Below are 25,702 nucleotides of genomic sequence, written 5' to 3'. Positions count from 1 at the left end.
AATCAATTTACAAATTATTTGCACCTCAAGTATGGTTTTTACAAATTTAGTGTCACGGTGGCCTGGGTCAACACCGAGCGGCAACCTCCGGTCTGAGAATATGAGACAATGCCAAAGTGGTAAAATCTGCTGTTTCTGGAGTGCTCGCTTGAGGCTGGCTCCAGAAGTAGCAGAAGTCACATACACACCAAGCCAAAAAAAGCTGTTTTCAAAGCAGAAATTAACCTATTTACAGCCTGGTTCAAAAAACGTCTCCTGTCTAAGTCGTTAATTTTACTACCAGCACCCACTGTACAGGGGGTGATTTTTCTCTAACGTGGCCATTCAGAGGATATTAAGATCGTGAGCTCCCCCAGTAAGAGGCACAGCTGAGGGTCACGTGACGGCGCATTATGGCTGTAGGCGAAGCCCTTGCCACTACCAATATGGCCGCTGTAGCTGATGTGCTTCATTTTCTGTTTCAGAAACAGACGGGTGACATCAGCGAGACTACGTCCATGTTTTATACAGTCTATGGTCAACGCACGACTCATTCATTCTGACGCACAGCAGTGTAGGGAACAGATTGCAGGCAGGTGCTGAAGGTGATAGCTGGCTCCTCAGTAAGAACAAACACCACTGCAGAAATTCTGACTATTAAAGCCTGATGTTTGATCATTCTTTTTAAACTTTTTATTCTTCATATGATAGTGGCCACCCCCTAAGGCGCTGGCTCCTCACCCCTTTCACAGAGCGCAGAGGAGGTGCGCCTTAATGTGGCCCACTCTCGTGTGCGCTCCTGTGTGGAGCGAGCCATCGGCCTCCTCAAAAGTCGGTGGAGGTGTTTGGATGCTTTGGGGGGCAGACTGCTCAATCACTCTACAAAAGTTCGTAAAATTATTAGGGCTTGTGGAGTTCTGCACAACGTGGCACTGAGAAATGGCATTCCCCTCCCACCTGGCCTCCATCCCCTGCACCATGAGGACCCTGAACCACAACCACCTCCCCAACATGAGGAGTTTCAACAAGGAGCAAGGCTTCGTGAAGGTGTCATGCTGCGTTTGCAATAAGACAGCAAGTAAGTTTCATTTTTTAACAAGATCTTTAATATAGCTGGCAATGTCAGACATGGCATCACACATGTTGTTCATTACTGTGCGAATCATTTGGAGCTCGTCTCTGACTTCATTGATCGCCCTGATTGTGTCCCTTTGTGTTTTCAGGACCACATCGGTCAGGACACAGCCACTTCCAAATGCGCCATGCGCTCGGGATGCACTGGAGCTGGGGACAGCCAGGCCTTCACCCAGGCCTTCAGCCACGCTGCACGCCGTGCCCACCATGCCTGCTGAGCCCTCCATGCCCGCTGTGCCCTCTGAGTTTGCCGTGCCCGGAACCTCCTCCTCACCCACCGGTTGCAACTGTAACGAGACTAAGGAGGACACAACACAAGTTACCTTTTCACAAGTCTGATGGAATATGTCATGTACACATTTAATAAAATGATAAAAATGCACTTTACGGGTCTCCTCTGTGGTCTCTGCTAAATCCGTGTCTCCCTCTTTCTCGGACACGATGCCACAGACGCTGGCCATCCCAAATACAAAATTTGCATCTGTTACTCCACTTTTGCACCCAAGATAATCGGCTCAACTCTACTTCGGTGGAGATCTCTCCGAAGCTGCTCCAGAGTCTGGGCTCAGGGACCCATGGTAGTGAGGCGTGAAGTGGGGATTGCAAGTAGTCCAGCAGAGGTTGAGCTGGGGGTGTGGGAGGGAATGTATTCATGAAGAAGGTTGCAGGGGTAGGAAGGGGCTAGGTTATGGAGAACTTTGTGGGTGAAGAGAAGGTTCTTGTATTGGATACTATATATATATTGAACTGGGAGCCAGTGAAGTTGGATGAGAACAGGGGTGGTGTGGTCCAATGATTTAGTGTGAGTGATGATGCGGGCGGCCGAGTTCAAAATGGTTGTCTGTTGATGAGTTTGGTGGGGAGACCTGATCTGGTGAGGGTAGATTTGGAGCCCATGAGCAGGGCCTCTGTTATACTGCAGTTGAACTTCAGGAAGTTCCTGGTTATGCTAGGGGCCGCCCTGTTGGCTAAGGCTGCCTCTTGCAGCAGCTCTCTCTTTGTCCGATTCTTGTAAAAAAATTTTTTCAATTTATATGTGTACATTGGTTGTAAATATTCCCTGTAGATAATTTTTTTCTGCACGTTTTCTTCCCAAGTTAGACTTATTATATGATTTTATATCTCTGTACCCTTTTAGCAGTATCAGACCCTTATTTTGGTTTTCAAGCAACGCTTTAAGTGGAAACTCCAACTGAGCAACGCAGAGTCTGCCCCACAGACACCTGTTTGTCATACGTCACTTCCTGTGATGGGTCTACCCTCTGTGGTGGCTGGTTAAAAATGGATCCCTAAACTCTGTCCTTAAAAGGGGGTGACAGAAGAGACAATGAGTGTACCTCACTCTGACACCGCACAGGCCGGAGTTAGCTCTGTCTCCTTTTTCACTTTGAACCCTGAACGATGCAAAGCTAAAAGCACAAGTTTCCTGATTCAGACTTTACTGGTGGCGCTGCATATCTGCGCTCACCTTCATCAACGTGGGATGTGCAGATGTGCAGGATCAGCCCACAGAAACACTGAGTTTGGAAAAGTTGCAGTCATTTATCAGGAGCTTTTGTGGCAGCGATGTGGTTTAATTGATTGGAAGGCTTAGATGACCTTAGTCTGAAAGGACAAACACATAATGCATCACACAGCAGGTGTTTTCACTTAGTTTGCCTGATTAGACGTCTACCAAGGACTGTGAGCATGTGGAAGACCAGATGTAATTAATTTTTACCTCTATAGCCTCCCTCCTTTGTCAAAAGTGACATTGAGGTGCATTTAAGTGAGTGGATACAACATTAAACTACAGGGTCAGGTGAGTTCACGAAGCCTGTTGAATAAGACTAACAACTTCACATCTTTAATTAAAACTGATGACACGGTTTGATTTCACAGCAGAGTCCAGAGATGTAAGATTTCAATCTGCAAGTGGTTGCGACATCTTAGTTTGTACCTTCTGACCATCCCCTGGATGACGGCTGACTGTGAGTCATTTGTATTGCACTCAGTGAGCACCGATGGCCTGAATAGGAACTTGAGCAGCCACCTGGAGCCGTGCAGGATGTGGAGGAGTGCTGTTGTGTGGGAGACGTCGGGTAAATTGAAAAGCAGCCAGGCTGCTGCATTCTGGATGAACTGCAGAGGTCAGATGGCAGATGCAGACACATTTGCACAGGAGGAGGAGAGGCAGTGGAGGGGAGAGAAAGCAAGAGCACGGGCTGGAAGTCAGACTCACAAACTTCTTATTCTGCGGAGGCTGTGCTCAGAGCTACTTTTGTTTCTTTAAGCGCTAAAGCTGGCTGCTTTTGGTACCAAACAAACCAACAACCATCAGTTAGAGAAATTTAAGGAAGCTAGAGCCAGTGAAGCTTGAATAAAGTGTTAGCTTTCACTGCGACACCTGATGAAAGCTGTTAAACAGAGCTAAAGTAACTTCTTTAAAGGTTTATGGTAGATGTATATATTTTAGGTAAGGTTTTAGTGAATTTGGACGTTTTCTTTTGTTTTCCAAGATCCATGATCTCTTCTAGTATTTTAGATTTCAGTGCTGCCTTTGATACTGCTGATCATTTTATTTTACTGGAATGACTAGAACACTGGCTTAGTGTGTTTGTTTCAAACTGGTTACATTCATATTTATTTGACAGATCTGTTAGCGTGGCTAGTGGCAGCTCACAGTTATCTCAAGTAAAGTTGACCTGTGGGGTTCCCCAGGGTCGGCCACTCACCCTCTCTCTTTATACGTTACCCCTGGGACATATCATCTCCAACTAGTTTCCACCTTTATGCGGGTGATACCCGACAGTATCTGTCTGTAATACAAACCATTTGAACACGCGGAGGAACTGCATCATAACATATTAAGCAGTGAAATCTGGACTGAAGGGATGATTGTCGGCTCTGGTTCAGCAGGAATGATGACACATCTAAGGTTGCGATCAAGGAATACTGCTGCCAAATGTAGTGTGGCCATGCCAGCACATCAGAATGAGCCCCCGTCATTCAGCGGTGACGTTTGAGAACCGAAAATAATAATAATAATAATAATAATAATAATAATAATAATAATAATAATAATAATAATAATAATAATAATAATTTTATTTATTTAGCACCTTTCAAGAACAGCAAAGTCACAAAGTGCTTCACAAAACAAATAAAAACAAATAAAAACAATACAAGCAATTATAAAAACAATACAAGCAATTGGTACAATAAAAGAAAACACAGCACACAAGACATATTACGTAAAGGCCAGACCAAACAAATAGGTCTTCAGTTGTTTTTTAAAAGAATCAACAGTTTCAGACAATCTTAAAACCAAGGGGAGCGAGTTCCACAGAGCAGGAGCCATGACACTAAAAGCACGGTCACCTTTAGTTTTTAATCTGGAGTGTGGGATAAACAACAGGTTTTGCTCAGTGGACCGAAGAGGCCTACCTGGAATGTAGTGAGTTAAAAGTTCTGAGATGTATGCTGGAGCCTGACCATGGAGGGCTTTGAAAGTGAGCAGTAGTATTTTAAAATGTATTCTGAAATGTAAGGGAAGCCAGTGGAGTGAAAACAGAATTGGTGTGATGTGTGACCTTTTCGGAGACCTGGTAAGTAGTCTGGCTGCAGCATTTTGTACTAATTGTAGACGGTTTATGGATGTTTTACTGAGACAGGTGAAAAGTGAGTTACAGTAGTCTAAACGGGAAGAAATGAATGCGTGAATAACCATCTCCATTTGAGCTATAGAAACAATGTGTCTGAGTTCTGCAATATTTCTGAGATGAAGAAAACAAGAACGGACCAGGTTGTTGACGTGATGATCTAGAGAGAGTGAGTGGCTGAAAGAAACACCAAGATTGCAAAGAGTTGGTTTTGTAAAAGTGGACAGTTTCTGAAGTATGTCTGGGACTAAGACGAGGACTTCTGTTTTCTCAGAGTTTAGTTGTAATGAATTATCTGACATCCAGTCTCTAACAGCACTTAAACAACTGAGCAGGGTTGACACTTGACAAAGATCATTGGGTGAAAAGGATATATGTAGCTGGATATCATCTGGATAACAATGGTAAGACACATTTTTAAAACTGTTGACTTGGTGGCTTAGTGGGAGCAGGTATAGGGAAAAAAAGTATTGGGCCAAGGACTGAGCCTTGAGGGACTCCACAAGCTAGAGGGGAATTTGAAGAGGTGTGGGGATTGACAGTAACAGAGAAAGTTCTCTGTGACAGGTAGGAGAAAACTCCATTTACCGGCGTCCACACGAAACCATAAAAACCAGAGTTTTCCAAAATCTTCACTTTTTTTCCATGTAAAGGTGTATTTTTCCGAAGTTTGGTCAAGGAGAATTTATTCTCGGTCCATGATTTGACCACATACAAGAGCAGTAGTTTGGCAATAGCAATGCTAATCGGAGCCTAGCGCAGTTCAAGAAGTCATTTTTACAGTTGAATGAACAGGCTTCAGAGCATGTTGTTGCGGAATGTTGTTTTTGCTTCATATTATTTAATTAAATATGAATAACAGTTAAAACACTGAATACTTTCTATAGCAGTAATAGCTGAAGTGCTAATTATATTATTAATAATGACTCTTGGGAAGTAAGCTTGTAAGTCATGATAAGCTTATAGCAAGCAAGCATGTGCAGTACCAAAGCCTTAATGTGTTGATGCTTTTATTCTGAGTATTACTGAGTGTACTTTTTATGCAATGACATAAGAGTCTTTATGTGGAAAAGAATGCAGAAGTTTTGTTCCTCTAGGGGCGACAAAACTCTCACGTTTATATCTTTAAATAGTGATGTCACATGATGCTCATGAGTACCTAACTGAAAATCATGGGTTGGAGTCGAGGACACCAGCCATTAGCGGGGAAAACGAATTGTTTGTACTAATGGCAAAAAAAAATATGATAAGTGGTATGCATGAGCCAGGTTAAAGGCCCAAAAAAGCGCTAAATCTAACAGAGGTGTACCCCACCATTACAGGCACTGGCGGCAGGATTACAGCACCTGTTCAGCTGTTTAAAGGCAGACATTGAGGGATGTGTTACCGTTTAAGATGAAATATGCAAAGACAGTGCACAATCCTTTGGGAAGACTGACGATGTGTAGGCATACAGCAAATTTAGATCTAGGAGACACGACAGTTCCTCTGTAAACAGATGAGATAAGGGAGACAATCAATGTCTCAAACCTGCAAGGCTCACTGCCGTCACTTTTACAAGTTTGATTTGCTCTTTGCTTTTATACGTCTGGGTCCTTCCAAGATGTGTGTGGTCAAAAGTTGGAGTTTATAAACTGCTTTAAGACCTATTCATTGAGATACTGGAGCACTGCTGTAGCGCTTGTTCCCCAAAGCAGCTTTCATATTACTGATTTTATTACTGAGGTTTTCTACTGTACGCTTGGGAAACACCACACACATTTACTCTGTTCAAGATCGCCAAACTTTCTCTTTCTCTTTGTTTACCTGATTGAATCACTGATCACAGCTGTTTGTGTATTCTTGTGATAAAATCTCCATTGGAGAAGCTGAAAAATGTTTTTGTTTTTTTTTTGTTTTTTTTTATCTTCTCTCAGTCACACCTTTACCCTTCCCCAGGTTTATTGCTGTTTGTGAGTGGTAATTATCCACCGTTAAAATTTGTTTGATGGGGTTTTCCCAGAGGTTCCCCTTAATTATGGCATAATCCACTCCTGAGTCTTTTTCATGGTGTAGTTAGTTAACTGGCTGATTATTTGCAGTCGTGCATGCGGCTAATGCTGCTGCTAAACCGATGGTTCCATAACAGTACATTAGGACTAAAGCGCCCTTCACACCGCCGCACGGTAACCGCCCCGAAAAACCGCTTCTCTGCCTGCAGAGGCCCCTGAAATGCAGAGCATTTTTCAGAGCGGCTCCTGCCGCCGCGGCATGAGCATGGGGCAACAGGCGGCAGTGACGTAGAGGCAATTTGGCGAACCTTACAGCAGAGCCTGCCCAAAAGTCCTTCATAACACTCCCTCCTCAAAAACACTACCCCCTAGTAGTACCTTATAGTTTCTGTTTACTCTATAATGTGCATATGAAAGATTTTATTATTATTGTAGAGCTCTGGATATTCAGATACTAGCAGTATTAGCTCCTCCATTGCTCGTTCTGCTCCGTGAAGCCTGCTATTTCCAGGTTTTCTTTTTCCTTCGATGTGATTGGCTGTTCCCAGGCGGCTGCCCAGAAAGTTCAACACACTGGACTCCGGGCGGCAGAGGAAAATCAGTGCGCGTGCACGAGGGTGGCAACCACTTCTGGGTCCTACTGCCGCAGCCAAAACCGCTTGCTGCCTGCCGCCCGACCCTCATTTAAATGACTGGAGGCGGCGTGTTGCCGCGCAGCGGTGTGAAGCCCTCTTAATGGTCTCGTTTGCATCATGGCCGGACAGGTACAGGGTATTTACTCTTTGAACATAATTTTACAAATGCTCTTTATATTACAGGAACTCCTGAAGTATTTGGGCTTGTAAAAAGAACAGAAAAAAATTAATGGCTCCTTTAAGAAGAAAATATGAGCTTTACAGTGATATTCTGGGTATTATGGTAATTTGTAGGGATCCGTGTGCAGCAACGTTCCAATCACAGGCAATAACTGGTGCAAGCTGTTCTCATTACCATAAAACTTCAACTATTTGGAAAAGAGAAAAAATGTGAAAAAGAAAAAGAGAAGAGAAGCTTGACAGGCATGACCTTTGACCCTTTTAGCACAAAATAACTAAAAACTATACCTGGGTGATCAAGGGCTAATGTTTTAAAACATAAAACATAATGGGGGAAAATCAAAACACAGCAGTGAATAAAGTCCCCAAAAAATACAAACATGCCCCTACAAGGATAAGAAGATTACTGTGGTTTGGTCGCTTTGAATACAATTTACAAAGAATTGTCACACTTTTAAAATATATGTCATTAATGATAAATAGATAAATGAAATAAAAGGTTGGTGCTGACCTTCTCCCAGTGGCAAAGGAATACAGGGATGCAAGATTTGTGACACCTCTCCAGGCGAGAAAACTCTATACTTCATGTTGGTCATGAGTGACAGCAGCTTTAATGCTCACACTGATGCTAAAAATGATGTGAAATCATAGCTTTACATGCAGGTAGTTGAGTTATCAAACAACTTGTAAGTAAAGGAAACTGGCTGAATGTCCCCACAAGAACACATGTGGATAATAGCTGTGGAATCATAAACCTAAATACAAATGAGCCTCTCATTTCTTTAACTTGAATTATTTACTTTAAAGCAGTGACTCCTTACACACACTTTGATGTCAGGGACAGGATTCTCTCCCTCTCCCCGTTCAGCCCGCCTCCCCTCCACATCTCTCCCTGTGCACTGACACAGTTCCCCTCCCTTAATCCCAACATCTTAACCCCTCTGTCAAGCTGCTTTGGTTCCACTGTTTATCCCGTTACATTTCATTATGGTACACACACTCACTCACACACACACTATCAGCCTGTAGTGGAATTCCCCTCTTTACCAGTTCTGTCTGAGGCGGGTGGTGCGTTGCAGCGTTGTATGGTTTCTCTCTGAGACTCGATCAGGCAGAATTTAACACACAGCTCAGCACAAACGTGTGAACTGTTGAACAATAACAAGTCAAAATAAAACCAACAACATCAACAACAAAAAAGGAGCAGATGTTTTTTTTTTTTTTTTCTTGTTTACACCTGTGACCTGTGTGGCCTTGCTACAAATCAATCAGTTGCATCTCAATCATCAGCAGAGCAGCACGGCCCACTTAAGCCCACATCTGTGATCAGTTTGATTTCCCCGTGGACCCCGAGTGATCGCAATGATTATCTCTGTCTGTCCCTTTTCTGAGGACAGGATGGCCACGCCTGCCCTGAGTGACACTCATATCGTTGAGGGCACCATCTGTTTTATTTTTAGAACTTAACTCTGGTTGAAACGCCAATGAAATAAGACTTTTACCAAGACAGGGGACATTGTTAAAGTTATAAAAGCTCATAAAGGCCCAATAATCCCATAACAGCTGGAAAAAAGGAATGATGGCTCTTAGAACATTATGAGGAATAATTTATGGTATGGAATCCATTACTCAGAGAACTGCTGCTGATATGTAAAGCTATAACCAGACAGAGACAGCTACATGACTGACTGCTTGGATTGAATTAAAAAGCAATCAGATCATCAGAGATATACGGTGTCCAATCAATATTTACAGCCGTAATATATCACACATGAGAAAGCGGGTTAAGCATGCACATGTCCATGTTAATAACGCTGATGCATGTGCTCACTCTGGCCACCGAGAGCGTGTGAAGCCCTGATGGATCATTAATTTCCACCACTGGTTTAAACCAGGCCTGACCCTGTCATCAGGTCTCATGGAGAGCTGGTGCAGCATTTAGAGGAATTTGGTATTTGAATGTTTACTTCTGTCTGTCCTGAGGTTAGAGAGGGGGTGTCCAGTGCCTCTTATTTTAAACATGGATATAAAGTACCAATGCTGGATGTTCAGACTGAGCGTGTGCAGATTCTCAAACCTTTACTTATTCAGATGTTGGAGAAATCTCTGAATCTGTCTGTGAACTGATCAAAGCGCTCTGCTTTAGCAAAGACCATCTGACCTTCACCAGGTAAGGATGTTTGCACTGGGTCTCAGTCACCAATGTATGCCTTTAACATACTCTGGCCAATCAGAGCAAAGAGGGTTAGTGGAGCAGGGAGCCTTGAAGAGAATGTTTAAGAAAATGGGCACTTTGCGTACTGCAGTTCTATATCTGCTTGATTCTTGCTGATACATAAACAATATGAACACCAACTAGAACCCTTTCTCAACTGAAAACCAGACCACCTCATGAGTCTTTGATACCAAGGCTTGCCTGGTAGGCCTTAAACACCAAGGTCTACACCCACATATCCACCCCCTTTAGGCCTCCAGAGGGCTGGCCAATCAGAAAGAAGGGAGTTTGTGGAGTAGGGAGCCTTAAAGAGCCAATAGCATGGCTGAAATCAAACAAAAGCTGCTCAACAAGATTTGCAGGATGAGATCAGACCAAGTGTTTCAGACAGAGCCTGAAATAAAGGTTTTCTAAAATGGGAAGGAAAAACACATATTTTTTTGTGCTGTAAATTATATAAATTTGCTACAGGGGCACCAGAGGGACAAAATGCAGACTTAAACAACACAATACCCCTTCTTTAATGTCATTGTTGAAGGTGTAACGTCAACACAGTCCCTGTTAGGTTGTGTGGCATGGCTGTCCAGCTGGAAAGGAGGGGCCAGGCCTTCCTGTCTGGAGGACCAGCCGATGACGGGGAAGCCGCTGGCTTGGTGAGCAGAGCCCTGCAGGTGTGCGAGGAGAAATGTTAGTACAGTGAGGAGTGCTGTGGTGTGTTGTATGAGAGACTGTCTCGCCTTCCTGATCCCATTACTGTTACAGGGATAGTTCAGGTTTTTTGACATGAACCTGTATGGAACCCTCATTTATAGTTATATACATCAGCGCTGTCTTACCCCTGTCAGTGTCCTGTGACCTGAGATCTGGTGCGGTTTTGGTCCAGACAAAAGTAGTCCGGCAACATGGCTGGGGTCATTGGGTCATGAAAATAAAGTGTTTTTCCTCTCAAACAATTTGTGTTCAAAAGAGTGATAAATTTGCATCACAAAACTGCAAACTGGAAAAAGTCAGACTCCGTTATCGCTTGGCAGTACTTTCTGGTGCGTATCACTGCGGCGCGAGATGCATCTAGCTGACCGGCGCGCGTTGTCACCGTCATTACAACTTAAAAAAGTTAATGACAACATGTCTGACTACAACCCTGATGAAGATGACATTACATTTAGCACGGAGCCAAGGGGATTTATTTATGAACCCGAATAAACTGACGCTGAAATTCGTCAGATGGAGTTAGAACGGGTAGAGAGAGAGATGAGCACAGTCATGTCGCTCCTGGAGCCACAGCTGGAGCCATCATCAACCCTCTGTGATCTTCTCACATACAACTGTAAAATCACTTGTTTTTACGTTTAATGCTTTTAAACTTTTAATCTCTTAAAGGACCTTTACATGTGTAATAGTAGACTTACTTTCTGTCCAGACTTAAGCGACGCTCAGCAGGTACGAGCCGTGATCATGTCACAACCATGGATGTATTATAAGAACTGGATAGCATGGCTCAGCCTTCCACCATGTTACGGATTTAAAGCCAGAATCTAAATGGTCACAGCCTTACAACCAGCTTACATATTACGTTTTTATTTTATTGTATTTATTATTATTTTATATTAATTTTGACGTGTCAAAGTAAAACCCACGACCCGACCCGCATGTTATTTTTTTCACCCAGATCTAAACCGGGAGAAAAAAAGGTTTTAAAAACTACCCACAAATCAGCTGTTTTTGTGGGTACCAGACCCTGTGCAGGACTCTGCTGCACACTTCTGACAAGTGCACCACCGTTTGCCTGTCACTCTGTCTTTCACGGCTCCAGCTGTGGCTCCAGGAGCGACATGACTGTGATCGTCTCTCTCCACCCGTTCTAACTCCATCTGACGAATTTCAGCATCAGTATATTCAGGTTCATAAATAAATCCCCTTGGCTCTGTGCTAAATGTAATGTCATCTTCATCAGGGTCGTAGTCAGACATGTTATCGTTAACTTTTTTAAGTTGTAATGACGGTGACAATGCACGCCGGTCAGCTGGATACATCGCGCGGCGCAGTGATACGCACCAGAAAGTACTGCCAAGCGATAACGGAGTCTGACTTTTTCCAGTTTGCAGTTTTGTGATGCAAATTTATCACTCTTTTGAACACAAATTGTTTGAGAGGAAAAACACTTAATTTTCATGACCCAATGCCCCCAGCCATGTTGCCGGACTACTTTTGTCTGGACCAAAACCGCACCAGATCTCAGGTCACAGGACGCTGACAGGGGTAAGACAGCGCTGATGTACATAACTAAAGATGAGGATGCCATACAGGTTCATGTCAAAAAACCTGAACTATCCCTTTAAGTTTAGTTATTGTCCCGTGTTATATGTTATAAACATTGAACTGTCATCTGACGCAGGAGCATATCCCCCAGAGCTGAGCTGAGTGAGCTGGCTGGGAGATTGACGCCAGGCCAGAAGACAGCACAGGTTGGGTCCGTCTCCTCCACCTTCGCTGGCAGCCACAATGGTATAGCTTTGGGCAGCAGATGCCTCGAAGCCCTGGACTGGAATTAAAAACCCAGGGTTGTGTTTGCTGCGACAGATACCTGCAGTAACTGCTGTGTATGGATGTTTTTTTCTTGTTTACCTTATATTATTTCCCAATTTTTTTCATATTTAAATCTAAATATATCACTACTTTTTTTATACTCAAATTTTTTATCTGTACAGTCAAAACAGAAGAAAACTACTTCTATCTTCCGGTAAGTCCTCGTTTCAAGGGTTAACTGGTACTTGCACAAAACTGAATGAATCCTAAAGTCTCAGAGGCAACCTTTGAGGTAAGAACCTGAACCCGGACTTTCCACCGCCTCCTACAGATCAGACTGGAGAACAGGTTCACCGTCCACTCAGCGGTCCCGCTGTTGGCTTAATGAAGCCACACTCAGAGTCCTTATAGAGGAGCAGACCTCTCTGGTTCTCTTCCCTCTGCTTGTTGTTTTTCCTTATGGAGAGTGGGCAGGAGGTGAAACCGTCCGCTTCCTTGACACCCCATTACAAGTGTGTCTGTAGGCAGAGCAGAGGACAGAGGGGTAGAGCCCACCAGGGACAGGGATGGATGTAGACTGAGGGAGGATGGCTGTGAGCCTGCTGTGAGTCATAATTCAGCCTGCAGAGTTCAAACACAAAGCCTGCTTCTCATGCATTAGTCCACCTACTGGGATATCTCTGTGATCTTTACAGAGCCCCACGCCACCGCCACACAACACTCTGGTGCAGCCTTTATCTTCGCCTTAAAGGTATAGTCAGCGATCGTCTAATCTGTACTATTTGTCAAAATCCCTGTATTTCTCCTCTCCATCCACATATCATCACTGACAGCATGTTGAAAAAAAAATCTGGTTCCAACACACAGCCTTGGCTCTGAATTTCAGCAGGTAAATACTGTTGCTTGAACCGAGCCACCAGAACAGGGTACACCCCCACACACCCAGGGATCATACTCATGCGCAGATCAGACAGAGGGGGGAGGGGAGTAGTATGTTGCGTAGCGTACGCAGTTAGCATAAGAAAGCAGTGTGATACCAACAGTAGCAATGGCTGAAAAACAGCCCAAAAGAAAAAGGACAGAAGAGCATAAAATGAAAAAGAAGGTCTATGACCATAATAGAGGGAAGACCCGGGTCAACATTGGTGTGGCTTTCTGACAGTGGAGGGAACTCAGCGATTTAACAGAGCTGAAAACAGACTCTGATGTTGCCGTCTTTCTGCTGGACAGGTTAGCAAGATTAGCTTTGAATTGCTTCACATAACAGTAACAGCTGTCGAGCATTCATCTTATTCTCTAATCTGCCAAAATGAACTATTGTTGTGATGTTATCAATTATGGCAGTCGAGTTGTGGCAACTGTTGTCTGACTAGTCAGGGTTACCTTAGCTTTGCAGCTTAGCAGTGTGCTAACCCAGAGTCAGCGTCAGACAAAATTAAACAGGGGGGCGTTATGACAGGTGCAGGGGGGCACAAATTCTTGTTCATTGCCGGCGAGTGTTGCAGCTAAATCTCCTGAGGACAGCGTCCTCCCACTACATCGTACATCTGGGGGTCAAGTCTCTTTCAGAGGCAAACTCAACAACCTGGGTCTTTCTATTGTAGAGCACGTCTTTGATCGGAAAATATTTATATGTCTAAATATTATAGTATCTTTTGCTACAATACTACCAAAACTCGTCACACTACTACTACTTTCAAAACAATAAATATGGCTTACATATTAAAGCGAACTGACCCTCGAGCGTTCGCTGATCCAGCCTCCGCCATGTTGGTCAGCTACGCAGTTTCTACGGTCGTTTCCCTGACGATGCACGTCCATCTTCTTTTGGGCACGGAGCCAGGGGTGGGGTATGAAGGGAGAGGCGGGTCTAAATTTCATTTATCAACAACCTCTACACTCATTTTCTCCCTGACCGCTGACTACACCTTTAAACGAGTCACTGAGGTCCATTTTTTCTCCCTCTATCGCTTTATTTATATTCACACTTAAATGACTGAACTGTAATGTTGCATACTCGCATATTTCTAGTTTCTTTTTCATCGTCCAAAATTTCATCACAGTGATTCTGCCACTTGAAACAGCAAAGTAACCCTATTGGTTTTTTTTTTTTTTTTTTTTTTTTTTTTTTTTTTTACGTCTCTTTACTTCTCAATCGATGAAGCCTTTTGGCTTCAGCATCAGAAGAGAGACCATTCAGCTGGTCTCTAACTCGACTCTGAAGGCCGGTGATGAGCCTTACGCCTGGAGGGCTCCTGCAGTTAATCTTTTTGGCAGTGCCACTAGCTAATTCGCTTTTACCCCTTTTTCTTCTCAAGTGGTCCTGCTGTTAGGCCCTCTTTACACAACAACGTTTCATCTGAAAACACTGAAACGCAGTGAAAAAAAATCTGCATTTACACAGAGGGACTGAAAACACTGTAGTAAGCATGCCAGGTCTGTAGATGATGATATAACTGTCTTGTCCAGAAGCCGCTGTTGGGAGATCACCACCAAAGTAGAGGTGGGCTGATCATCTGGTGTATTGGTGAATGCTAAGAGCAGAAGTGGAGCAACAGATGCTCATTTTGTTAAAGACAGTCACAGATTCAGCAGACTGAGCAGCACAAGCACAACACGGTAATTTGCGATGAACATAACAATGGTACTGTTGCCCTGTTGTATGAGCTTGCATGAAGTGGAGCATGATGTCAACGTTTCCACTGAAAACGCTGGCTTACTATTTACACGGCAAAGGTGTCTGCAGCATTTCAGAAAAATTCTCCTCTGGAGCCTGTTTTCAAAAGTTTGCGTTTTAGGTCGGCTGAAACGCCGTTTCTTGTTAATGCGAGGCTGAAACGCAACAAAACTTTTCCATTTCACCCTTAAACTGTCGCGTAAACGATCCCTCAGTTCTAGGCTGGTGCAGGGTCATCACATCAGTGACTACATCACTGAATACATCTGAAATACATCAATCCATAATCAATTCAGCTGTTTACAAGGAGTATATAGAGCACTTAATGCTTCTTCCTTCTGACATTTTTTATGGAGATGCTGATTTTATATTCCGGCTGGATTTGGTTCCTGCCCACGGTGCCAAAGTTTTTAAAAGTTATACTGCTGGGTTTGCTTAGCCAGAAATCTCAATGGGCCAGAACCCTGCAGAGAACCCAGAAGGCATGGTCAAAAAGATCACATTTATGTGAAGATAAATGTTGATTTCATTATTCAGCTGGGTTTGGCCCCTGCAAACAGCACCAAAAGTGCCAAAAGATGGTAAATGATCATAAATGAGATGGTTCTTATTGGACCAGTTCAGGTTTGGTCCAAGAGTCGACCAGGTTGTTCTTCTGCAGATGTTCAAAAACTTGGTTATAGACTATGTACTCAAGTTTTTTTGACAGGAAAGGCAGACATAAAACTGGCAGGTAATTTTCAGCCTGGGCTGGGTTGATGTTGCTTGATTTGTTGGCAAACTCACGGAATCTGAAAGCCAGAGAATCTATGAGCGGTTTTTAGAAATATTCCATTATGTAATGATTAACGTTGCTTGATAAAAAAATTTATTAAGCTATTTATTTTTCTTACCTCATTGCCTGTTTAAGATATGTTTCACTGAGGGTTTCTTCTTTCCAAACTTACCAGGTACAGCCAAAGTTTATTTTTTGTCATTTCAGATACAGAAAAAATTGTGAACTCCATAATGATGAGTTTGTAGCATGGCAACCATATGTGATGCTTCTGGAGAGCTGAAATAAATAAAGACATCTTGTTGTGTAAATTATGTAAAGCTCCTTCAGAGGTATAAGAGTGCCCATGTAAAGCCTGATAATGAAGACGCTGCTCCCTCCTTAACCACAAACAGCAGACACTTCCTGAGTGACCCTGGTCCCTCTCACAGCTGACGCTCCTTCCAGCAGACAGATTTCCACTAATGGCAGTGTAGAAGTGTTTGAACCTTTCACACACAGACAGAATTTATTAATGCCCTCTGAGCTGATTCCTCCAACCTTTAAAGTGAGAGGTGAGTGGGCAGCACTTCATCACAGGTTATCTGACGCAACATCACACTGATTTGGAGACATTTCTCATCACCTCCGGCAAGGTTGATTTGATTTGATATCTTTAATGCACTGAAGACAGATTAGAGGCTTTGGCAGGCAGGACATGGAGCAGAATCTAAAGGTTTCTGTAAATGTTTCTCCAGACTTTCCAGCAGAAGCAGGGCTGGATTCACTGCTTTAGGAAATGGTGCTTTCTGACATTCAGAGAATCATTTGTTCACTCTTCGTCATACAGACACTTGATATAAGCATTCAGATGTATACAAGGACACTCCACGCCTCTGCCTTTGATGTTACAATTTATTGCCTAGACCAAGGTCCCCTACAGAACACACCTCAGCCTCGTCTCTCCAAGGTCCCTGTGAACTATTGCACCAACAATCTTACACAATGTCCTGAGAAGCATTGGAAGACATTGGAAAAGCAGCTCAGAATAACAGATCTATAGACCAGCAAGCTGTGTTGAGAATAATGGCAATAAAATTTCACAACTTTAATATAAATTACCTGGCTCACTCAGCCAGGCACAAGAGAGGCGCTGCAAACAAATGTGGTTGTCCTTCACTGGTGAGGGGGAAACAAAAATTTTTTTTAAAGAAAAAAGTCCAGAATATTTCAGGAAAGAATTACAAATCTTTAAAGAAGCTCAGATATCTTAGTGGAAAATATAGTTGAAAAGTGTAGATAAACTTAACCAGCGTTGGGAATAATGGTGTTAAAACAAGTATGACTTGTTCAGACTTGAAAAAATATGGCAAGGATGCCATAGCTGGCACATAAGGCTATTTATGTTGGCTTATAAGAACAATAACAATAAAGCAGAGGCCAAAAAAACGTTTGTTATGAAATTATCATATTGTATTCTTAACGTGTATATGGAGCAAAGTCTTGGTTATCATAAAATGTTCCTGATTCTATAATTTATCACAAAATGTCTTTTTTTCCCTGTCGTTTCTTAGTTTTTTTCAGCACCATTAGGCTCAATAAAAAGCTTATAATCTGTATGAATTTGTTTTTGTACAGGTATTTAGTTTTTAAAACAGTCCTTTTCTATCATAGAAACATGCATAGTTTGACAAGTGTTAGATATTACATTTTGTTGTTTTTTTATACACTTTTATTCGTTCTTTTTTGAAAAATATTTGTTTTATCAACCTTGACCATATGCATTAATTTTTTGTGAATATATTTAAAATGGAAAAAAAAAAAAAAAAAAGTTTTATGGTTATGGCAGTGGCCCCAGAACAACAGATAATTCCAACCTTTTTTGTTCTCAAATTAACGTTTGCTTAACAACTTAATGATCAATTTGGTCCAACAAATAAAAAATTGTCTTGAACATATTATCTCAACTGTGAACAACAATTTTCATCAACCTGTGCGACAATGCATGAACCATTAACATTATCTACCTGCTGTGAGCTGGCTCCTGTATATTTTCCATAGACTGTAAAATGAATGGCTGTAGTCTCTGTGACGTCACCTGTCTGTTTCTGATACTGAGTTTTGAAGCAGCTGGTTGACAGTAGCCTTTCTGAAAAGGGAGCAGGCTTTTTGTCTCCACACAGACAGCCATCAGACAATCAGTTAAGCCACAATTTTTACAATTTACAGTTTCCCTTAGCAGACGCTTTTGTCCAAAACCATGTACAATATTGAGCAGTTGGGGAGTATGGCACCTTGATCAAAAGCACCTCAACAGTGCTCAGGAAATTATGCTGACACCTCTTCTGCTATCAGCCCAATTCCCAATCTTGGTCCATCCCTGGACCTTAACCAGAGACCCTCCAGCTACAAACCCAACTGCGTCACTGCATATGTCTTGGGAGTTCAGTCGGCTAGCCAACATGCATTTAGCAGGATTATCACGGCAAACAAACTAAGTTTTACTTGTTTTATATGGCAGAAAACCTGTAATGATGGCTGTGACTGTGGAGACTGTGCTGAGTCCATCTCAGAGCCATCTGACAATATGAACATTAAGAGACATGCATGCAACTGAAACTATCCACTTTCAGGCCAGACATCACACAGCTCCCCGAGACAGGCCTGCTGAGGGTTGGCCAATCTGAGTGAATGAAGTTCATCTTAAAGTGATACTCCGGGATGGAACAAATTGGGTCCTATCACAAGGTTTAGAGCAGAAATGACCCCTACAGCAGTGTTTTTGTGCAGCAGAAGCCCAGAGCGTTCACACCAAACACCCCCTCCCTGCTCCTCTGCCGGTTTTCTCTGCTCTCAGACGGGGCCATATTTTACTTGACCAAAAACACAAATAAACGGAAAAATCTGATATCGGTCTGCATTCATGCTTTATTTAGAGAATTTTCAGCGTGTTACTTTCACACAAAAACACCGCTAAATAAGGCTCTAGTTCTCATCGTGTCGTAAAACGGCGCTACCTCACTGCAGAGCCACAGCTGGCTACGAGGCGCTCGCTGCTTAGTGTATCAGTCCGCGCACGGCGTGCCAGATGTAAACAAACGCAGGTAGTCTGCCAGGACGAAGAGACACGATGAGAACTAGAGCCTTATTTAGCGGTGTTTTTGTGTGAAAGTAATGCGCTGAAAATTCTCTGAATAAAGCGTGAACGCAGACCAATATAAGATTTTTTTTGGTGGGAGTTCGTTTATTTGTGTTTTTGGTCAAGTAAAAATTGGCCCCATCTGAGTGCAGAGGAAACCGGCAGAGGAGCAGGGAGGGGGTGTTTGGTGCGTGCGCTCTGGGCTTCTGCTGCACAAAATCACTGCTGTAGGGGTAATTTCTGCTCTAAACCTTGTGATAGGACCCAACTTGTTCCATCCCGGAGTATCACTTTAAAGAGACAGTAGCAGGGTACTCCAGCTTCCTTCCACAGTCCAAAAACATGCTCACCAGGTTGATTGGTCACTCTAAACTGTCCATAGGTGTAAGTGTGTGTGTGAATGGTTGTCTGTCTGTGTCAACATAAGGGAACCAAAAAGTGGGACGTACAGGTCAGTAATTTGGGGACCTGTCCTGGTTTTAGTCTAAAGAAACAAAATGCTGCTGTACTAAGACAAACTGAACTGAATTGCTTGGTGAAAACGGGGCTTTGGAGTAAGTGGTATGACTCTAATTATTTTTTCTGCTGATATTCTTTTGTACACGTGTTGCTGTTGCTTGGTGTGATCTGACACCTACCCCTCACACATCAGTTACATGTTTTGAAAATGACCATGTATGTATACAGATTTATCACTGTTTCATGAGCAGCTGATTACCCTTTGCAGGAGCTTTAAGTTCCTGGTATCCATTCTTCCCATCCTGTCGTGCAGGTTAGCAACAGGTAAACAGAAACCTCCGTATAGCTTTCACCTGGTCAGAACAACGTGTCTGCACCAGTGAAGCGAGAGAGGAGCTGAGCGGAGTGTAACAGAGACAAAGAGGAGGAAACAAGTCTATTCTGCCTGTGCCTTTTCTATTATGGAGCTCTCCTGGGTGGAGGGTGGAGGATGGGATTTTCCATCTGTGCTGTGATAGTTTTTCCAAATGTCAAAGCATCAGTCATGAGAAAATACCCTGATGTCCAGGTTGGGTTTTAAGGTATGAATACATTTCTGACAGAGAGGAGGAGATGTCAGGAAAAAAAAGACAGGGATCAGGAAATATTTGTTCAGTTATGCAAAGAGAGGAGTTTTTTTTTTTGGGACCTCTGATGTTTGGTGAATCACTAGACAAGTATCAGAAGTACTCATGTAACACTAATCCAGAGCAGCTAGGGGCTATGGCTAGTTTTCACCAGATCCTCGTCCAATCCATCTCAGCTCATCGCACCACTGAAGCTCAAAGGTTTTGAATCTTCTCAACATGCTGGCTTCCCCTTCAGATCGTATTTCTCTTAACCCTGCTGTTGGCTTTCAAAACACAACCATTGTGTTAACGGATCCATTCTGACCCGTATCTTAAAGCTGTATAATAAACTAAAAATAATTTACTACCATCCAATTTGTCATGTCTTGGTTACATTGTTAGGATCATTATCAATGAAAATATTGGTTTAAATATTTTTGGTGTCTTCCTCTGGGCCTTTCTTTGTCAGAATACCCCTTGATTTCAATTTTTGAAAATTGTAAAATGAACCTCAAGAGAGACACATAAATAAATCTCTAAAATAAATAGAATAGAATAAAACTTTATTTGTCATTGTAACAAGTACAATGAAATTGCAAGCATACTTTCTTTTTTTGATATTATGCTAAATGTTGAATGTTAAAGTAACATCCGTTGTGTTGTGGGTCAATTGATATATACAAAGCAAAACAAGGAGCTGCACGAAGCGCAAAGCTTAGTGCTGCATTCTCATGGCAAGAAGGCTTTTCTGTGTGGAGTTTGCATGTTCTCCCTGTGCATTCATGGGTTGTCTCCGGGTACTCCAGCTTCCTCCCACAGTCCAAAAACATGCTCACCAGGTTAATTGAACTCTCTAAATTGTCCCCAGGTGTGAGTGTGTTTGTGAATGGCTCTCTGTCTGTCTCTGTCAGCCCTGTGATTGGCCGGTGACCAGTCCAGGGTGTACTCTACCTCTCGCCCAATGACAGCTGGGATAGGCTCCGGCCACTTGGGACCCTGAACAGGAAAAGCGGTTCATTCAGAAAATGAATGAATGAATGAAGCAAAACAAGTAATTACAAAACATAGATTTGCAAGGTCAAACAACAACCATTCAAGCAAATCTAACCAGTCTGTGGGCAACAACAACAAGAGCATGCTCGTGTCTGTGTGTGATCAGATGCATGTGTGGCAAACATTGATGCTGTTCTTTGTAGATTTATTTTGCACTTGAAGCACAGCACATTTGTCTTTCTGTCCTTCCGACTTGGACGGACTTGATGTCTCCCTCTTTTAGAGCCAGGTCTAAGAGGGGTTGTGGCTGTGTGTACAGCTCAGTGTCATTTTCACCAAAAACAGTATCCAGAACTTGGCCCACAGTGAACCTTTTTCTCATTTTTGCAGGCTGTAAACTGGGGATGCAAACTCTTCAAGTCATCAACTCTATACTGAATTGACCGTAACGGGTAATTCTCATCTTTAAACTTGACCTAAAGGCTTACGTTTATAAAAACATGTGCAAACTTGAAAGCATGCAAGGCTGATCTCCTAACCAGGAGCACCGAGGATTGTGTCTTTCAAATAAGATAAATAGCACATGCAATCCATATAGTGTGCTTGCCTTCATGAATATGCAGAATATAAGCAGATCATTGAAACATGCAGCATTCTGGGATCACCTGCATTACCTTACCTTGCAGAGCAGATGGACGTGCCTGACTCAGTTTCTGAACTCCTGCAGGTCCATCTTGTCAGGCTCCACTGACCAAAGATTTCACTCGGCTAAATTCTGACCGGCCCAATCAGGGAAGAGAGGCGGGAGAAGCAGGAGCTGCGGGAGCTGCAGGAGCAGAGGAAGTGATGAGCAGACGTGACGTCAGCAGACTTTCGTGCTTGTCAGCGTTCCTTTGATTCTTAAGTTAACTTTACAAAAACTGCAGCAGTCGTCTAACGCCATTATCACAGCTGTTTCTCGAGTTCCTGTAGTTGTTCGTCTATTGTCTCTCCACAGTGGCAAACATAAGCTACGTCATACTGTGGCTTGATGCCTGTAGTGAGTGTGTCAATCAGAACGGTCGTCCAATCACCAGCTGCGGATTTCTTTTGAAAGGTCCCACTTCTGAAAACAAATCTGAAGAGCTGCTACCCAGATGGACTAGTGAAATATTTCTGTGGCGGATATATGAAAGTGTTCGTCTGGTGTGTCAGGTTATGCATTACCTCCATTCATAGCAAATGCAATTTTTTCATTTGTACACGAAATGTAGTGCTGGTTATTTGGGATCTTGGTCGATCAGTCTCTTAGTTTTTGTTTTTGTGCAGGGTAAAACATAAGATTTTCCTAAATCTGGAATGATTGTGAGAGGGTTAGCTGTCAGAGCGCTTGTGATTTCAGTTGTAGCTCTGATTATTGCTTTCTTATCTTATTTTTTTTTCCAGGGTCACCAGCAACCATAACAAGATGAGGGCCATAATTTCAACAAGAGCGTTTTATAATTTTGGGAATTGATTTTTTATTTTCTTTTGTTGAAACACAGGTTCCTGACAATGTGGAAAAAAAGCCTTGTTGCAAAAAAACAAATTCATGTGGTCCTTTAGGCATTCAAAACCAAAAATGGTGGGTGGACCCTAACACAGCACTGAGGTCAAGAACCACAACAAGTTATGATAATGAGAGGAGCCAGGTGCTGAGTAAAGAGGTTTGAGGTTCTCACAGGACGACACAGGCGGTCCAGCCAGAAGGCTGAAATGCAACACAGCAGAGACGGACTGGTCATGGCTCAGGTGGAAGATTGCAATGATTTTGCAGAAAAATACAGCACAGGGAAAAGTACTTGCTGTTTAAAGAGTCACTTTGGTCACATATTCAGTTTTAATTGCTAGTCTAGGGAAGAGATTTGGCAGCGTTTAAATTTCAAACATGACATGATGAATCCAGTAACAAGACCTTCGAGTAAACCCTCCAACAAGCTGCTGAAACATCCTTTAAAGGAACAATGAACTGCAGATAAATGTAAGAGCGACACGCGAAAGCAGCCACCGTGGAAGATACATCTATCAACGAGCTTACAAAAGGTCACGAGCATGTCAGACAGAGCTGAACGAGAACCTAATGAAGAGTCGGACTGTCTCTTCTGCATCATGAACATGCATCAGCACAAACTTAATAGTGAGATGAGAAAAGTTGGTATTTATGAATAATAAAACAGACACTTTTGTCCCTATTGTCAGTGGCTCTGCTTATTTATCCAGCTGCTGACTGTCCTCGGTGTCATGACAGAAGGAATTTTAATGAGCAGCCAAATCCTCCAAGTCTGGTACTCCCTCAGAATAAAGGCCACATGTTAGTAAGATATTGAAACTCAACTCTTTAAAAGAAAATCACTCATTATTGCTTCAGAAGTTGTGTAAACCCTGCAAAACTCCATTTACTGTCTGCAGCAGCACCCAGAAGTCAGTTATCTCTGTTCAGAGGTAGAAAAAGATGAGCAATGAGTGAGTCAGCGAGTTGAGTCACTGAGGCCACACAGGAAATCTGGAAAGTGTCTGTTATGACCCTGACTTTGATAGGACAAGAAAACTAAACACAGGATTGATAACACTTTCCTCCTTGTCCATGCTGCTGCTGCTGATGAGCAAGGCAGGATGGATTCTGCTTCATGTGCTCAGAGGAAATACTTATTTAGCAGTCCAAAATTATCTTGGTCAGAAAGAGATGGTTTGTTGAATCTACAAGATATGTAAACTCTCAGGTGAGATCACAGCTTTCTGAGGCTGCTGACTACAAAATATGATAAAGGTATTTAAAATAAAGGTATGGAGTCCTGCAGGGCAGCGTTCTTGGGCCCATTTTATTTCCACTGTTCACACTTTAACCCTTTATTCCCTGAGCCTCAAAATGCCTGTCTGGACCTTTTTGCTTCTTTTGACTTTAAAACAGTCAAAAAATTTCCTGCAAGTAAATGCTTTGGCACATTTTTCTGGAGTACTTTAAACTTTCAATATCTGGAGTTATTTCCAATTTACTGCATATAGAATAGAATAGAATAGAATAGAATAGAATAGAATAGAATAGAATAGAATAGAATAGAAAATACTTTATTTATACCCAAGGGCAAATTCAGGAGTCACAGCACATTTAAGAAAACAAAAGTAAGAAAGTGTATAGAAAGTGCAAAAAAGTCCATAAGAAATTAGATGATGACAGCCCGTCCACCACTCTCCAGCCCAGCCAGTCTCCACCTCCACAGGGTCCAGGGTCCTGCTCCCCCCCAGCAGTCTGTTCAGTCTCTGTCTCCTGGATCCTGTCTGCTCACAGCAGGCGAAGCTCCTCCAATGTGGTGCCGGCGTCCGATGTCAGCTCCGTCAGCCACGTCCGTGAACTGCACGATGCCACTGGGTTAGCACAGCTAGCTCGTCCATCCCCCGGAGCGAGATCCCACGTTCCCAACAACGATGTATAGAAGGACAGGTCCATGTCGTCACCTCCCGGCTCACATCCGAGAACCAGCACGTTGTCCTCACCTCCTCTTCAGCTCGAGGGAAATCATCAAGCCTTACACTAGTTAGCATTGATATGCTACAGGCTGCTAGCAGCTAATTTCACATGTAAACAATGCAGCCATGGTTACATGTAGGATCTCCAGACAAACACAGGAGAAAAGTAGTAAAAATATCACTGAAGACACAAAAAGTTTGGTGTCCGTGACCGACAATGAACCATACAAAGTAATGATCCACTCCAAATACAAAGATGACGAAAAAGAGACGAAAAAATTACAAGAAACGGACAAAGACGAGAGAGCTACTGCAACAGGCAGCTACTTGGGCAGCGCCTAGCAACGGAAACGGTTTGCATGTGAGAGTAAAACTGTTCAAAATGAAGATTAACACAAAGACAGAATAGGATTTTAGTGTTTTACTGAAGGAAAAAACACTGCTATCAAACATCTGGAGATTTACAAAGGACAGCGCACAATTAAAGCCTCAAACCATACTCACATAGTAAAAAGTAGACTTGGTACACTGTTGTAATATCACACAATAAATACATGAGCTACCTTACGCTCTGCACAAAGCACACACTTACACATATACGGTACAAACGCAGCACATTACTCTATTCTAAAAAAGTTTATTACACACTGTCAAAGTTTGTTCATATTTAACTAACAAGAGTTGGTTCACTATTCTAATACAGTCACAGCATAATACAATTATCAATCTACACAGACAAGTACATATAGAAAGTAAACACTCGGTGCAGAGACCCTCATTCATCCCGAAGTTCATCCCATCTAACGTTACCTTTTTCACATGAAGTTGCTCCTTCAGATGCTCCTTCAGTCTCTGAATCCTGCACAAACCTCAGTGGAGGTTTTATGACCAGGGAAGATCTTCTTTTTGATATTTCTAGGAGAGCTCGGCTCCATTTTCTCTGTGCTCTTCTGTTATCCATCTGCTCTGCACTCTTGTGTGTATTCGTGGGCCTTCTCAAAGCTGTGGTCTACTATTTGGAAGCTTGGTAATTATTATTAACACCGTTTATGGGGCCATAATGGTCCGATGGTCCGATGGTCCGATCTATGCAATATTAAAAGCAAATAGAATGAACCCCACTACCCCTCTCACTTCAGCTAGCTGCTCAGCTACTGAAGCGTTATGGAGCCGGAAAAGACCCAAACCAGGAAGCTGTTACTGTTACCCTCCACAGGGAAGGGAGGAAAAGGAAAAAGTTTCAAGGAAAAGGCTGAAACAAGGAAGCATTATGAACGATACAGGTGCC

General features: G+C 42.8%; 1 pseudogene; it reads left to right on the top strand.

Moving 5' to 3' along the window:
• Positions 1 to 25,702, top strand: part of LOC141784441 (uncharacterized) — a 43,394-nt pseudogene that overhangs the window by 615 nt on the left and 17,077 nt on the right.

The sequence above is a fragment of the Halichoeres trimaculatus genome, unplaced genomic scaffold (genome assembly GCF_033239565.1).
Source record: "Halichoeres trimaculatus isolate MK-OKI-2021-1 unplaced genomic scaffold, fHalTri1.1 fHalTri1_scaffold_22, whole genome shotgun sequence".
Taxonomy (NCBI): domain Eukaryota; kingdom Metazoa; phylum Chordata; class Actinopteri; order Labriformes; family Labridae; genus Halichoeres; species Halichoeres trimaculatus.
Note: the sequence above shows the minus strand (reverse complement) of the source record. Positions and strands in the feature narration are given on the sequence as shown.